Raw genomic sequence first — 16,020 nt, 5'->3', positions numbered from 1 at the left:
ATGGGGATCCTTGTCCATTAAAAATAGGATTGACAGCAACAGCTTATTTCACAGGGTCCTCTAACTGGAGGTCATTAAAGCCAATGACTTCTTGATTGGCTCTGAATTAGGAACCAAAAGATGAAAGACTGCACATTTCCCATCACTAATCTTATGAGCCACTCAACCTAAATCCTGGGCTTTATTGTCAAGCAGCATACCACAACGACATGGAGCAGCATAGCAAACCCCTAATCAGATCAAGCTCACCCAAGCTGTATAGTACAACAGCTTCTGGATTAGTAACTTCCAGGCTAGTGACTACAAGACATGAAGAACTAACATCTCTCTAGCTTTGGAAAATCTGCAAGCATCATGCTACCAAGGGAAATAGTAATGGAACAGCTGGCAAGCACTGAGACCTGGGGCTCGGTCGTACTTTTGCTTTTATTCCCCAGTTCTCATTATGTTTCCTGCCCCCATCCTTTTCAATAAACGTATCTTAATGAAAGATTTTAAGGGGGAAAAAAGTTACTGGAAACATGTAAAGAAATATTCTTTAATACATAAGTGGTAATTAAAATGTGAGCATGCCCTGAGGGCAGAAAATGGATACCCCTGTTAGGAATTGCAAAGCTAATAAATACAGCAATATAAATATACCATTAAATTGCACTGTAACCAACAAACAGAACATATGAATTATTGAGCCAAACTTTAGGACCTGACTGCAGAAAAGGCCAAAAGCAAACAAAAAAGGTTCCAATTAATTGAGCAAGTAATAGGATCCAGGAGGGTAAAAGGTGTAAAAATGAAACAGCTGAGGCATTAAAGTACAGATTCTCAAGAGAAGCATCCGAAGTGGAGAGAAGAAGCAGAAGAGGTTATTCTGGTAAAAGCATACCTTGTGGCTGAAATCTCAGCATTGATGCCAGTTTGAAGATAGAATATGTTTCCTAGAACCACAGCTGTGGAAACAAAATGGAATTTTCTTTTGAATATACTATATAACATTGTCTATGTACTTTTCATAAAAGTCTACCAGGGGCTTCCACTTTGGGCCACATAAAGTATCAAGAACCTTATTTACCCTACCATCTTGATTAACTTTAAATAAACAAACTAAACATCTGAAATAATAGTTTCAGACATTGGACAACAGGAAACACAGGACAGTGAAGGGAGACAAACCTCAAGCTCCTCCTTTTAGAGCCTGGAGAGAGTTTCTAGGCTGTAGCAAAGAGAGGAAACCCAGGCAGAGGCAGGCTTTCTCCCTGAGTTGAGGAGGTAAGAGTTGATTATTTAAGAGGGGACACCAAAGTGACTACAATTCACAGCACTCAGTACCGGAATGGGGACAGCTGCACAGAGACCGTGCCCAGGACACAGACAGAGGGTTCCTTTGGGTCTTCATCCGAATGCTGACCAGCACATGTGTGTGAGGAAACTATGAGGCCGAGTAAGGACCGCTGAAAAGAAGCAGTGGTCTAGAAACAGTTCCATTTCCCCCTGCCAGCACCAGAGTGGCAAAACCTCAAAAACACAGGGCATTAGGTACAGTACTTATAGGCTTAGTGGTAAGAAAATATTATTCCTAAAGGTTACACTTCTCCCACCTAACAAAATTTAAAAAATAAGCCTACAAACTGTTTCCAAGTAACTTAAATGGGTCCAGAACGAAGTTCAAGAATATTTAAGAGAATGCAAAATCATTTGCTGCATCCAACACGATAAAATTGGCATCCAATAAAAAACTACCAAGCATGCAAGGAAGCATAATGAGGAGAAAAAAAAACAATTAAGAGACACAGATTCAGAAATGACACAGATGATAAGACAAGTGGACAAATATATTAAAACAGATACTAAAACTGTCCAGGAAGGTAAAGCAGGTTTCTCAACCTTGGTCTACTGATGTTTGGGGCCAGGTAATTCTGTGTTGTGGGGGCTGTTCTGTACATTATAGCATGTTTAGCCTGACCTATACCCACTAGACTCCAGCGACATTCCCCCACCCTCCTGTAGCAACAAAAAATATCTTCAGAGATTTCCATGGCTCCTGGGAGGCAAAATCACCTCCAGTGGAGAACAACTAGGGTAGAGAAAAGCATGAGCAATTTAAGGAGAGACACAGGTAATACTGAAGAGACCCATTTAAAATTTCTATAGATAAAAACTATATTTACTAAACCAAACAGATTAGACACTGCAGAAGAAAAATTAGCGAACCAGATCTAAAACAATAGAAACTCTCCAAAATGAAACAGAGTCTACCATGTAGTATAGTGATGGACTGTAGATGTTCCATGAATGGAATTAGGAGATTGCAGCAAACCTGTCTACTGAAAGAGGAAGGCAGGGTGAAAATAATAGTGATGGTAGGAAAGTAATGCAATTACTACCAATAACACTAATATAGCAGTAGAGGTTCTAGCTAACATTGAGTCTTTTATACTAGACTAGAGGCCTGGTGCACAAAATTTGTGCACTCAGGGGGCGGGGGGAGTCCCTCAGCCAGGCCTGTACCCTCTCACAGTCCAGGAGCCCTCGGGGGATGTCCGACTGATAGCTTAGGTCCACCGTGGGCCTAAGCCGTCAGTCAAACATCCTTAGTGCTTCTGTGGAGGTGGAGAGGCTCCCGCCACCACCCCTGTGCTCACCAGCCATGAGCCCGGCTTCTGGCTGAGTGGTGCTCCCCCTGGGAGAGCGCACTGACCACCAGGGGGCAGCTCCTGCATTGAGCATCTGCCCCCTGGTGATCAATGCACGTCATAGAGAAGAGTCATTCCACCGTTTAGTCTATTTGCATATTAGCATTTTATTATATACTAGAGGCCTGGTGCACAACATTCGTGCACTGGGGAGGGGGGTGTTCCTCATCTCAGCCTGCTCCCTCTCGCAGTCCGGGACCCCTCGGGGGATGTCTGCTGTGGATGTCCAGGAGTGGGCCTAAGCCAGCAGGAGGACATCCCCCGAGGGGTCCTTAGTGCTGCTGTGGAGGCGGGGGAGGCTCCCGCCATCACCGCTGTGCTTGCCAGCCAGAAGCTGGGCTCACTGCTTCTTAGTGCTGCCTCAGAGGGAGGAGAAGCTCCCACCTCTGCTCCAGCTGTAAGCCTAGCTTCTGGCTGAGCGGCGCTCCCCCTGTGGGAGCACTGACCACCAGGGGGCAGCTCCTGCATTGAGCATCTGCCCCCTGGTGGTCAGTGCACATCATAGTGACCGGTCATTCTGCTGTCCGGTCAATTTGCATATTAGGGTTTTATTATATAGGAGGATATTTAGCTATGCACTTTATATGCATTTTTTCCTTTAACATTCACAAAAAAATCTTAAGAGGTAGGTATTACCATTCCTTTTACAGATAAGGAAGCTGAATTTCAGACAGTTTAAATAAAAGTAAAGATGATAAGATCACACAGCTGCTAATGGCAAAGGATAAATTTTATTCTACTGTAGAGCCTGCACTTTTAACCATTGGGCTTCCAGATACAAAAATGATTGGTTGAAAGGAAGACATTTGAGAGATATTTTGAAGAAGAATCAAAGTGAAATATGTGGCCAACTTTGAGGTACAAGAAAGAAAATACAGCAAATGGGAAGGACATTATCCAAGAAACAGCAGAAGGGTCAAAAATATAAATAAAGCTGTATATATGTACCACCCAAGAACTTGAGCTGGGGCTATGAAAGATAATCTCTTCCATACACAGATGCACTCACACACTCTCTTTTATTTTGTAAAATAAATACAGACCTAGAGGTTTTGCTTTCCTTCCTTACATTTGTTGAGTGTTTTAAATGACGGCTTAGTTTTCCCAGCCAGTTAGAGACTATGCCAAGATGGAAGCTCTACTTGTCATGCTCTTTCTACTCCAACACCCTGCTTCTGCTGAATAAATATGTAAACATGCCTATCCCATGCCTAGCACATGGCAGAGTCTTAATAATATTAGCTGTTTCTATGACAACCAATTAAGCCATTCAAAACGACTTATACATATAGACACAGCATAACTGCATGGGGGCAAATACACTTTGAAACTGTCTCAGCCTTTTCTTCATAGAATAATCTTATTTACTATCACATGATGAAGCCAAGTCACAGTGACTGGGGAAAGAATAGATGTTTTTAGAGTTATTTCCCCTTATACTAGTATAGTGTGTTCTTGAAACCCTCTCGGGTGCCTGTCACCCAAGCAGAATGGGAAGAAAATAACCATCTTCACATAAACAGCATTACCCATGTTTACAATACTTTCCTGGGAAGGACCAGCTAATGAAGGCAGCCAGTCTGAATGTACAATTATAGGAGCATGACAGAATCCAGGTGAGCCATTCTCCACAGGACTCTGTATTATTCAGATCCCCATATCTGCCCCAACCCCAAAGGCTGGCCTTAATCGCTTTATCACCACATTCTGCTCACACAATTGGTGAGCCTCGTTAGAAATAGCTTTCTCTGGCTGAGACTGCTGTCCCCAGAAACATGTGAAATGGTTTGCCTTCAAATAGCCTCCCCATCGCCCTTGGCACCAACATTTTCTAATGTTTATGTTTTGAGAGGAGAACATTGGAAAAGCTCTCGGTCACACATGGAGGTGCCTTTTTGCTCTGGCGGTTCACGAGATCTTCAGTTTTATTTAATGGCTTAACTGCTTCATAATTGTTCATATTCAGCTGCTCCTAAGCCTGAATGATCTCAGCTTTTAATGTGCCTTGTCTAATTTCTAGCCACATCAATCTATACAAATAGCTCATCACTACTCTGAAATGCTAATGCTTGTCACATATTTCAATCGCCTCTATAAGAACTTGTTCCTCTGTTCATAAATCTTATTAACATTGCAGGACCTTTATTTTCTTGTCCAGTGGTTCAAATATATATATTTCCTATCTAATAAAGAGGAAATATGCTAATTGACCCTCACATCATCGCAAAGATGGCGGTGCCCACAGCCAATAAGGAGGGAATATGCTAATTGACTGCCATGCCCTCAAAGATGGCAGCACCCACAGCCAATAAGGAGGGAATATACTAATTGGCTGCCACGCCCTCAAATATGGCGGCAGCCACAGCCACAAAATGGCGGCGCCCAGTCCCCTCAGCCCCCCAGCCGCCCAGGGCCAGCCCGAGATGCAGGCAAGCCTTTGATGGCGGCTGCCCAGCCACCCAGGGCTGCCTGAGGCTCAGGTAACCAGGGCCGGCCGAGGCTTGTGCTGCCAGCAGTGGCAGCAGCAGAGGTGTGATGGGAGTATCACCTTCCCCTGATTGCCAGGTCGCCTCCCGCCCCTGAGGGCTCCTGGACTGTGAGAGGGGCAGGCCGGGCTGAGGGACCCCCCTCCAATGCATGAATTTTCATGCACCGGGCCTCTAGTATACATACACACACACACACACACACACACACACACACACTGAGTGGCCAGATTATTATGACCACCTGACGTTTGTAGGCAAATTAGCTGTACACTGCATCGTATGGGATATGGAAGCCGAAGGCCTGTTCGAACATCTTTGCTGTCTGCAGTTACCAAGATAAAACGTCTCCAATTCGCACAGGAACACAAGGATTGGACAGTTGATCATTGGAAAAAAGTCATGTGGTCCGATGAATCATGTTTCCAGTTGCATTATGCAGGTGGCAGAGTGAGAATTTGGCAGAAACAGCATGAAAGCATGCACCCCACATGCATGAGTACAATCCTTCAAGCTGGTGGGGGCAGTGTTATGATTTGGGGCATGTTTTCTTGACATGATTTGGGCCCTTTAATTCATGTGGAACAACGTCTGAATAGCACAACATACCTAAGTATCATTGCTGATCAAGTTCATCCTATCATGTTGATTGCGTATCCTAATGGAGATGGCTTCTTCCAACAAGACGGTGCTCATATTGTGCAGGAGTGGTTTCAAGAACATGAGGGAGACTTTACCTTGCTTAGGTGGCCCCCACAATCACCAGATCTCAATCCAATTGAGCATTTGTGGGACGAAGTTAAAAGAGCCATCAGGCAGCTGGTTCCACAACCATCAAATCTCACAGAACTGGACAGTGCTATTCATCAGGCATGGTGTCAGATTCCTCGCATCATCTTTCAACATCTCGTGGAGTCAGTGCCAAGAAGAATTGCCACAGTATTGAAGGCAAAAGGTGGCCTAACGAAGTACTGATGGGGTGGTCATAATAATCTGGCCTTTCAGTGTATATTTGCCTAATATGCAAATTGACCAAATGGAGGAATGACCAGCAGAACAACTGGTCACTATAACGTGCACTGACCACCAGGGGGCAGACGCTCGATGCAGGAGCTGCCCACAGGCCCTGACCAGGGGCGGCAGCGGGGGGGGCAGGTGGGTGGCAAGCGGACAGCACCAGGCCAGCCAAGGTGGATGCAAGCAGGGGCCTCAATCACCCCGCTGGTTGCCCCACAGATCAGCCCTGGTTGTTGACCAGGCCTAGGGACCCTACCCCTGCATGAATTTCATGCACCGGGCCTCTAGTTTGTATATATATCCTAATTTTCTCTAAGGGTGGAATTGTTTTGGAATATAAAATAAAATAAGAAGTGACCCTTTTCACTAAATCTACATAACACTACTTGTAGTGATTTGTAGCATTTTACACCATCTACCTTCCTTTCATGGCTATTTGTATGTTTCTCTTACCTCCTCTTCTTGTTTGTAAACACCTTGGGATAAACCAAGGAGATAAAGAACAATGTGGGCGGGAGAGTGGAAGCCAGCTAGAAATCAGTGGTCAGAGGCCCCTCTGGGATGTCCTCTGAGTGGAGAGCTGGAATATGGGAATGTTTAGCCACAATGGAGACTGGTTTACACTTGCCACTTTCAGTGGGAGAACAGCAAACTGATCACCATTACATGGTGACGCTATTTCATCAGAATACTAATGTATTCAGTAAGGTAAGTGATGACATCATCAGAAAGGGGTGGGGCAATAATAAGGAAAAGTTTCTAGAGACACCTTGGTGAGCTTGAAGTAAGGACTCCACTGGGAAATTCCCCAAATCAGAGCAAATTGACTTTGAAGTGGAGATCCACAAAGGTCCCCTAAGCAGCTGATAAAGTATTTCTCTAATTTGTCAATAAGTATATGCTGATGTATCAGTCTTACCAACTACATTGAGAGCAACTCCAAGGTAGAAACCCTCTTTCTCAAATGTCACTTCTGTGTCTTTGTTATTTACCCACTAAAATATAAGCTCAGAGGACTCTGAGACCCTGTTGCTCTTATTCACAATGCCATACCCAGCCCTGAAAGACAGCACATAGTAGTCACTCAACTAAAGAAATGAGTGGTACCAACTGGTATCAGTGTGAGCTTAAACTGATTGCCAACTAGACTGTATGGCCATTTGTTTCTAAAGGGGAGCCTTTATAATGAACTTAAAGAGTTAGTGCCTATTTTGAAGACCAATAAAATGCTCTATAATAAATGAGTACAGTGGGGCCTTGACTTGCGAGTTTAATTCGTTCCGAGACCGAGCTCGTTAAGGAGCTCGTTAACTCAAATTACTCTGTCAACTCAATGCAAAAAATCAGCCGAGAGACAGCTGGTATCTCAAAAAACTTGTTAGTCGGGACACTCGTAAGTCAAGACCCCACTGTATTACAATATTCTGTAGGCTATAATTGCTGGAGGTGGCAGACCTGACCAGCATACCATATCTGCTCCTCTCCTAACTCCATGCACCTGGAAACTCGGCCCCAAGGAGAAAGCAAAAATTAGTGGCCACAGAAATCCTCTCTCAGGAGCTGGTGCACTTTCTATTGGGTGTAGGAAGGACTACCACCTGGCTCACATCTCCCAGCTCTCCTCGTCCTTACACCCTCTTCTAAGTTGAGGACATACAGAGTTTCTATCTCTTTTCAGGAACCTCATAGTATATAGCACCACAGGTTGAACATGTAGTGTTTGTTTTAATTCCTACATGTAAATATCCCTTTTCCTTAGACCCAGTGTCACTACCTTCAAGGCCACAGGACTATTTCAATATCTACCAGAATTCATCATTACCCAAGCATTATAAAATCATTTACAGATCATGGTCTCTCTGAGAGCTGAAAAATAAGGTACTTGTCATAATTTGTAACTGCATTGACTGGACCTTCCACAAGTGTTCCTATAAAAGAACTATTCTTTCTTCCTCCTCAAGTACTTATTACCCTTAATAACACCTGTTATGACTGAGGCCTTTAGCAAAAAGAATGTAAACTTAAATTGTATGTTGTTAGTTATAATTTGCCTGCTGGGAAAAATGTTGCCTAAGTAATAAATATGTTTTATTAATAGAAAACTAGGTCAGAATTTTCTTTTTTAAGTCCACTCTCCAACTACTTTTCTCCTCTTTCCCTAATGTGTGTGACTTTCCAAGAGCTGCAGGTGTTCCCAGGAATAATTGTAGCAGCTGGGGCAGTGTTCTTGTTACAAGACCAACCCCAGGACCAACACCTGTGTTCCGCATCCCTTTCTGCAACAATTTATCTCCATTTAGCCTCTCTCCCCTTTCATGAATGTTGCATGGCATCATGATCCGATAAACTCACTCACACTCAAACATCAGAGGTACTGGAGACTTAGGGTGTCACCTCACTCAGGAACATTGGTGTTTCATGAGAAAGTGTGGGAAGGGAAGAGCAGTATTTAAAACAAAGAAATAAATCTCTAATGGTGGAATTTCAAGTTTTTTCCATCTACCTGTAAGATCCAAATATGTGCAGATATGAGGCATTCATTTTCATCATCTATGTATTCAATCAGTCACCAAATATTTATTAAGGGCTTATTATATATGTGCCAATCACTGAGCAAGGTGCCAAAGATGTTATAATTTGACAGACCTAGTCCCTGACCTCACCGAGCTTATAATTCACAATTGGTTTAATTTGGGTACACATAGAACACTGAATCCTGATTCAACATTTTGGTCAATACTCTTCAAATACACTTTACTTCTTTTCAGGCCCCCAAACTCCCAGCTAAAAAGCATTACCTAGTTCTGATTTCTGTCAGGTCTTTCCTATCACTTCAGCCTCCGTGGAAGAACAGATGGGCCCCGGGCGGACCCCGAGGTCTATCTCTTGCTTCAACAGTGTTTGGATACAACAGACCCAGGGACATCCCTTCTTCCAGCCTCCGACCACCCTCCAACGTCTTTTCCAGATATCACCTTCGGGACCCCCTCAGCCATCCTCAGCCTCTGAGACCAGCCAATATCGTTTTTCAACCTTAACTCTTTATTGCTGAGCAACCATGAGCTCCCAAATTCGTCAGATTATTCTACGGAGGTGGAAGCTGCTGACACCCACCTGGCCAGCCTGCATCTGCGGGCTGCACACACCTACCTCTCTCTGGGCTTCTATTTTGACTGCGATGATGTGGCTGTGGAGGACATGGGCCACTTCTTAAGCAAGCTGGCCCAGGAGAAGCTCAAGGGCACAGAGCATCTCTTAAAGAAGCAAAACCAGTGCAGTAGCTGCATTTTCTTCCAGGACGTGCTGAAACCGTCTCAGGATGAGTGGGTAAAACTCAGAGCACCATGAAAGCCGCCATGGCCTTGGAGAGGAACCTGAACCAGGCCCTTGTGGAGCTGCAGGCCCAGGGTTCTACCCGTGCAGACCCTCAGCTCTGTGACTTCCTGGAAAACCACTTCCTGGGAGAGGAGGTGAAACTCATCAAGAAGATGGGTGACACCTGACACCTCCACAGGCTGCGGGCCCCCAGGCCAGGCTGGGCGATGCTTTGAAAGGCTCACCCTCAAATACAGCCTGCAGCCTTTGGAGCCCAGAGGCCTTTGAGGGGCCCCTCTGCATTCCCCTGGTATCTGGCTTTTGCCTGAGCCTCTCTGACACCACTAGCCATTCTTTTGACCTCCCTGGAGTCCTCTCCCATGCATTGGACCAAATGGAAAAATAAAGCTTTTTGCAGCAAAAAAAAAAAAAAAAAAAGAAAAAAAGAAAAGATGATCTGCCAAAAGCTTTCTACACTTTTTTTCTGACAGCCTTCAAGGTCAATTTCAAACTTAGCAACTGGGGAGACTCCTTGACCGGTTTCTGTGGCAGAAGCAGCAGCTTTCTCAAAGAGGACAGGTGCTCAGCACTTTAGGAAGCGAGACACCTCCCTTTGCCAGCAGCTCCTCCACAGATATGACGAACAGACGGACTGACCCACAGCTCGATAGAACTCGGGCAATACCAACCATCTAGAAAATGCAGCTCATCTCAGTCAGCATTAGGATAATTGCATCAGATGTTTATATTCAGTCTCCATTCTGATTGTCAGTGTCTGTGCCTTATCCCTGAATAAATGCCTTTTAATCGTTTCTCTTTAGCTATCTTATAGATTCTTTCTGTTTTTACTCAAATCACTAATTTTTTTTTCTCACCCTTATCAATTTAAACATGGATAGTGCATCTGATCCCATCTGGCAGAAGATAGGGGGGAAAAATAGATGATTTTTCCATTGAAAACCAAAGTTTGCCATCAAAATATGGTGAAATTTATTAAAGGGAAATGACAGGCAGGAGACACATTTCCATGTGATCTGAAGGCTCCAGGTAAAATTTCAGTGGCTTTACAGGAGCACCATGGATGTCAAAGTGGTCAAAAGTACATTGAACCAAAGTTGTGGATGTAGAGAAGGAGAAGGATGTCATTTTGGGGCAAACACCATCCGTAAATTTGAGAACGGCTGATTTAAATTAGTAGGCTGCATAGAAACTTATTTCTGGAGACAATTTTCAGGGCTGCTCTAGCAGGCTTTGAAGACCAGACCAGGAATTAGAGATACATTTAAAAACTGTTTGATCTATATATAGGAAAAAGAAGCTATATAAAGGAAAAGGAAGTAAGATCCTCAGCTGGTTCTATATGAAGCAGCATAGCCTCTAGTAACTTTTTGCATGTGGAGCCATGCTGTAGCTACTTTAAAATAACTAAGGTTAATAGGTATCTAAACTATATTATATATCTTTAGAAGGCTACCAATCAATAGTTATTAGGATATTTGAGGCATAAATTTAGACAGGTATACAAATCTTAATGATGACTTTAAAAAAATGCTGGTTAAATAAAAACTGTTGACAATAATAATCCGGACCTTAAGTTTTATTCTGGATTTAAGAAAACAAAAAAAGATCCACAACTAAATTTGACCTACAACTTTGGTCTCCACATGTCTGTTTTAAGTGGGCATCACCTATCTTCTGCCTTAAACTTTTATGATTACTGAAAGTGTACAATCTTCTTTTGCTACTATCTCCAACTTCTTTCTTGCAAGGAGACAAACAGGTTATATTCCTTGCATAATATAACCTGTACATACACATCTCCTTTCCACACAACCACCCGTCCCAGCCATACTGAAGAGGCCGGCCCTTGGAAATGGTACCTTTTACTGCTTTGACCATATATGTTCTCAGAAATCATAGTAATTCCTTCTTTTTTTCTTTTTTCAAAATAGAGCTATTGGTTAATAGTCCTTGCTCGTGAAATTTTCCTATCTCCATGATCCAGAATATTCTACTCAAGTTACCCCATCAGCCTAAATTCTACCCATACTTCAAGGTTCCCTTCAAGTTCTACTTCATCCATACATTTTTCCTGATCCATTGAAACTACATAAACACTTCATCCTCTCTAAGCCAGATGGCCCTCACGGTAAGGACAACACTGTCAATAAAGAGTGTGACTTTATTTGGAAACAGGGTTTTCCAGATATAATTAGTTAAGATGAGATCATACTGGATTAGGGTGGGCCCCAGTCCAATGACTCATGTCCTCATAAGGAGAGAGACACAGAGACACAAATACACAGAGGGAAGACAGCCATGAGAAAATAGAGGCAATATTATGCTGCCACAAGCCAAAGAATGCCAAGGATTGCCAGCAACCATCAGAAGCTATAAGAAGCAAAGAAAGGATTCTTTGCTGGAGCCTTTAGAGGGAGGATGGCTCTGTTGACACCTTGATTTGAGACTTCTAACCTCCAGAACAGTGAGAATAAATTTCTATTGGTTTAAGCTACCTGGTTTGGGGTAATTTATTATAGCAACTCTAGGAAACTGATACATGGGCCATGTCTTATACTTGTGTTTCAGATTACACAAAGTTTCAGGTTTATGGCTGGTGATTAATTATCAACAGGAAGATATTTTATGATCACTGTGAAAGTCAGGGCAGCCATAACTGAGAGCTGGCCTTTAAGTGGAGACCATTCTCAAGACATTTGTAAAACCCAAGAACCCTGCCAGTGATTTCCCAGTACCAAGGATGGATTCAAGTCCAAGAGGTGGACAAGTCCAGTGATATTTGTGGATTTGTTATTGGGAGGGTGATTACTACATTAAATATATTTTCTACCCAAAAGCATTTTCTCTCACCTGCATGCTATTGATGTACTCCTCTCTTAAATAGAAGCTATAGGATTATAAGCAAGGCAAAGATTCTCTTAAGAACCACTTTGCTCTGAGCCTTTGATATTGCTAATTTTATCATTAACTTCCACAACCATCTATAGTTTTTAAATATCCCATATTTATTTGATCATGGATTATTTTAGGTTGAAGAGTATATCCAGGGAATAATATCTTGAGTTATACATTGTGGGAAGCTGATGTAATTAATTACCCTTGCCTCTGTCTTGAGATTCTTTGGACTGAAAATAACAAAACAAAACAAAAAGGATTCTGAATGGCTTAAACAGTAAGAATTATTATTTCATATAACAAGAAATTCTTCATCAGGAGTCTCTAAGGATGGATAATTCAGCCATTCGGTGATGTGATTAGGCCCCATGAACTTCAGTCTCTTCTCTTTGCCTTTCCCAGGGTATGTGATTCCCCTCATGACTACAGCACCACCAGCTATCAAAACCATATATGCCAATGTCTATCAGGAAAATAAAGTATTCTTTTTCCCCATGTATTACTTTTAGTCAGAGAGGCAAATCTTTCCCAGAAGCCTCCTGTCCAATTCCTTTCACAGCTCATTGGACAAAATTATGCCACACTTCCTTACTTAACCCAACCATTGGCAAGGGGAATTTGGCCACCATACTTGGATTAACTCACTCATGACCATGATTCATCCTCTAGGACTGGAAAGGTAGCCCCCCAGCATAAATGAGTCACTCTCCTGTGTAGAGGAGAAAACTCAACAAAACTGTGATTCTGTTTGTGTGGCAGATACTGTTGGCTGGTCCTTCAAGAGCCACTCCTTCTTCCCTACCAACAGAACCATCATTTTGTGCAGAACAATGATGTTTTCAGCCCCTTTGTGTTTGGATCATGATTAGCTAAGCCATTCCTAGCAATCCTATTCATTTCTTCCAGATGCTAGCTTTCCCAGACCCCTGTATTATAAGTGACAAATGATATATTTCAGGTAAATGAGCTAGGAGTGCAAGTCTTCTGAGGCCTTCTGACTATCCATATATCTATATCTACCTGTCTATGTGTCTGTCTATCAATCTGTCAATCAAGAAAGAGAGAGAATTAGCTTAAGTCACTTCTTTCCTACCGACCCCCACTCCCACTTCTTAATTCTGCCTTTAAATATGGCCATGTTGTCAAGGAATTGTGGCAGCCACCTGTGGCCCTGAGATAACCAGCACAGAGCCAAATACTAACACAATGTTAATGACTAGACAAAAGATGAAAAAGCCTGGCTTTCTGATGTCATCATTGAGCCATAGAATCTATCCTGAATATTTATTCTCTGAACACTCTTTACATAACACCTATTTATCAAGCTGAACATCCATAGAATGCAGAAAGCAAGACTCCAGAACACCAAGTTCCACAGTGAGCATACTATTGCAGCTGAGTCCCATAACCCCCACCCCATCAAGAAAAAGAAAGAAAAGGAATATCGTTTGGGGAAACAGTATGTCAAAGACAGCCAAAAAATCACCGATGCCCAGCCAGTGTGGCTCAGTGGTTGAGTGTCAACCTATAAACCAAGAGGTCATGGTTCAATGCCTAATCAGAGCACATGCCCAGGTTGTGGGCTTGATCCCCAATGTAGGACGTGTAGGAGGCTGCTGATCGACTTTTTCTCATCATTGATGTTTTTATCTCTCTCTCCCTCTCCTGCTCTGAAATCAATAAAAATCACCCACAAATGGCACTTTGGCTCATCCTGCACAGTTTGAGGTTCATTGGAGAGATACTCAGAGGTCTCCTGCACTCCCAGTATTATGGAAAGGGGGCACGCAGACTGTTTGGGGAAAAGTCTTTTCTGCTGTGAACAGGCAGTTGGAGCTCCATGGAGAGTATGGATGCATGGATGGGGAAACGAGGCGTTTCCCCTCAGTGATTCCCACCATAACTATTTTAATCAGATTTTATCTGCATAAACCTGTGCGGAGGGAGAAGCGGCCCATCCAGGATCATGGACTCTGGTTCTGTATCACTCACTTTCCCTGACCCCCAGGATGGTCCCTGTGGCAAACCACTTTTTGGAGCAACTCTATTCATTCCCTCACCCTAGACTCCCTTCAAATCCCCTACTCATTTGTGACCAGTTTTGTAATTTACAGGCAAAGCACTGACCTTTCAAAGTATGCTTGGGAAAGGGGAACTGAAAATGTCACTAATGCAAGGAGATGAGCTGGCGGAGCAAGCACAGACTGGTGCCACACGAGTACCAAAGAGGAACTCAGCAAGCACCCAAATCAGCCCCCTCACCCTCCTCAAATGACAACCATACCTTCATTCTAACCCGTTGTACAAAAACAATATATTATGCCTTTATCATACACCCCTATAATGTGTCATGTAAGCTTAAAACCCTTTCATTTATTTGTGTATTACATTACCCCAAGAAATATACATATGATTCATGGCTTCTGAAATTTAAAAATCTGAGTTCAGGTCAAATGAAGGAGAGGAGAGGAAGAATCAGGAATGAAGGATAACAAGAAGAAAAAGAAAGGAATTTTCTACTTACAGGTCTTCCTACAGATTTTCTCATTCCATGCCCTTTCCTGTGCAGGCAAGGAACACAGAAATTAAGTTTTGTGCCAGCATAAAATTTCATATTTCTGCAATTCTTTTCCAGAGCTTGTCTCAAGGGACTCATTGTTTTAATTTCAACACTAATTTGTCAGGCTGAAGGGTGGGAGAATTTTAATCATAATATATTTGCATGGAAGCACATCGAGAACTTGTCATAAAAATATACATTCTTTGAAATACATAAAAACGTTGCTTTTGACATTTTCTAGCGCTTTGATTATATATAAGTGATATCAGTCTCATAATAAACCTATGGATTTAAGAGGGCCCCTCAAGCATGACTATGCCTTCTCTCACGGGGCTTTCCAACAAGGAGATAAATAAAACTGACAAATACTGAGCCAAAAATATCATCTGAAAGTACTGGGTTTTTTGGTAAGGGAGATTTCTGTTTTATTTGATTACTGAAGAATAATGGGCCCAGATCAACCACCCCGCATCCTCAAGGAGGGGTACAGGTAGGGGGCGGTGGGAAGGCAGTGGGAAGGTCCCAGTGATGCTCTAAGCTATGGCTTCAGGCACTTCCTTTGGCTCTGCCTTTCAGATCTTCCTTCCCAAACTATTGGTTCTCACTGGTTTCCATCCTGCACCCCATGGTCATGCCATTGGTTTCCATCTCCACTCAGTTTCTACAGATGAAAATTTCACTTTGGACTGAACTTCAGGTCTTCATCTGGATAAGTTTCTGGAGCTCCCTTGGCTCTGCTCAGCTTTTAGCAGGGAGTGAGCCAGCCAAGTCCACCTACTCAATGCCCCTTGGCTCCTCAGGTCAAGTCCTTTGAACCCAGAGGGGAATCCAACATTAGCAAAAATGAATTCTGTCAGCTCTGCCTTGAATGGTAAGCAAAGGGAAACAAATGGAGAATGAACATAGGTTTGGTTTAGATATATGGTCAACAGACCTAATTTAGAAATATCCTACATCGTACCTGGAAACGGCACTGTCCTAGGAGTGTGAAGACCTCTAAATAGCTACATGGCCCTGATCAAAATAGTTAAATTTT

The 16,020-nt window shown here is 42.9% G+C and overlaps 1 pseudogene; it reads left to right on the top strand.

Annotated features, from left to right (window-relative positions):
* The first annotated feature begins 209 nt into the window (after window positions 1-209).
* Window positions 210-9,744, top strand: LOC139015793 (ferritin light chain pseudogene; annotated as a pseudogene).
* The last annotated feature ends 6,276 nt before the right edge of the window (window positions 9,745-16,020 follow it).

This window comes from Myotis yumanensis, unplaced genomic scaffold (assembly GCF_028538775.1).
Source record: "Myotis yumanensis isolate MYYU_CA2020_CCGP unplaced genomic scaffold, mMyoYum1.0.hap1 SCAF_8, whole genome shotgun sequence".
Lineage (NCBI taxonomy): Eukaryota > Metazoa > Chordata > Mammalia > Chiroptera > Vespertilionidae > Myotis > Myotis yumanensis.
This window is presented reverse-complemented; position numbering and strand designations above follow the sequence as displayed.